Source organism: Mastomys coucha, unplaced genomic scaffold, assembly GCF_008632895.1.
Source record: "Mastomys coucha isolate ucsf_1 unplaced genomic scaffold, UCSF_Mcou_1 pScaffold12, whole genome shotgun sequence".
In the NCBI taxonomy this organism is placed as follows: domain Eukaryota; kingdom Metazoa; phylum Chordata; class Mammalia; order Rodentia; family Muridae; genus Mastomys; species Mastomys coucha.
The window spans coordinates 89,987,518-89,988,420 of NW_022196894.1; the positions used below are offsets into that span (position 1 = coordinate 89,987,518).

A 903-nucleotide genomic window follows, 5' to 3' on the forward strand; every position below is an offset into this window, starting at 1 on the left:
CTCAGCTCCCACCTTTACCTGGATTACTACGTCACCCCACATATAAATATGTGGGTAGTTCCCTCCATATCTCTCTCTCTCTCTCTCTCTCTCTCTCTCTCGTCTTCTCTCTCCCTCTCTCCTCTCCCTCCCTTCACGCGCCGCGGTCCTCACTCCCCTAATTAAACTTCCAAAAACGCAGAGCTGCCTGTGTCTGGTATTTGTAGACGCGCCGCTGCGGACCAAATCTAACAAATATGCTCAGGAACCTACAAGGCAAGTGAGCTTGGTCTTATTCTTTTGCTCTGGTATAAGTGGGACCAATATAGCTTCCAAACGTCCAGTAATGACGTTAAACCTGTCATACACTATGTGAAATTCTATTATATCTCACTGAGACGCTCTAATCTACAATCCACTCACCGTTGCCAGTGTAAATGTCTCTCACTTAAAGGGGATAAGAGATAGTTTATTCTACAGTCAAATATGGGTGGCCATCATCAGGAATATAGATTTAAGTTACCCTAAGTCCGTGTTCCAGTGATGTTACAGTGCTGTGAATTTTTTTGTAGTAACAATAAAAAGGTTGTAAATCACACCACTTCAAATGTACTGATGGGTACACTGGGTAGGTGGGTTATAGAGAGAGGATGCACTGGGTAGGTTTTGTCAACTTGATGCCAACTAGAGACGCCTGGGTAAAGGGAAGCTAGGTGGAGGAATTGCCTCTGTCAGACTGGCTTGTAGAGTATCTTCTTGAATAACGGATTGCCATGGGCTGGCCAGTCTGGGCCTCCCTCAACCTGTGGGAGAACAGGGTCCTAGTCAGGTAGACAAGGCATTGGTGAAGAAATGGCAAACAGACACAACACAAGGGAGTGTGGTATCTGAATGCAATTTGTACAAAGTAAAAATCAAGCTTAT

The 903-nt window shown here is 45.0% G+C and overlaps 1 long non-coding RNA gene across 1 annotated transcript in view; it reads right to left on the reverse strand.

Annotated features, from left to right (window-relative positions):
• Positions 1-433: 433 nt before the first annotated feature.
• LOC116086611 overlaps positions 434-903 on the reverse strand; it is a 3,325-nt gene continuing 2,855 nt past the window's right edge. The window contains exon 3 of the long non-coding RNA XR_004117000.1: positions 434-782. This is a non-coding gene — a long non-coding RNA (uncharacterized LOC116086611). The remainder of the gene's footprint in view (positions 783-903) is intronic.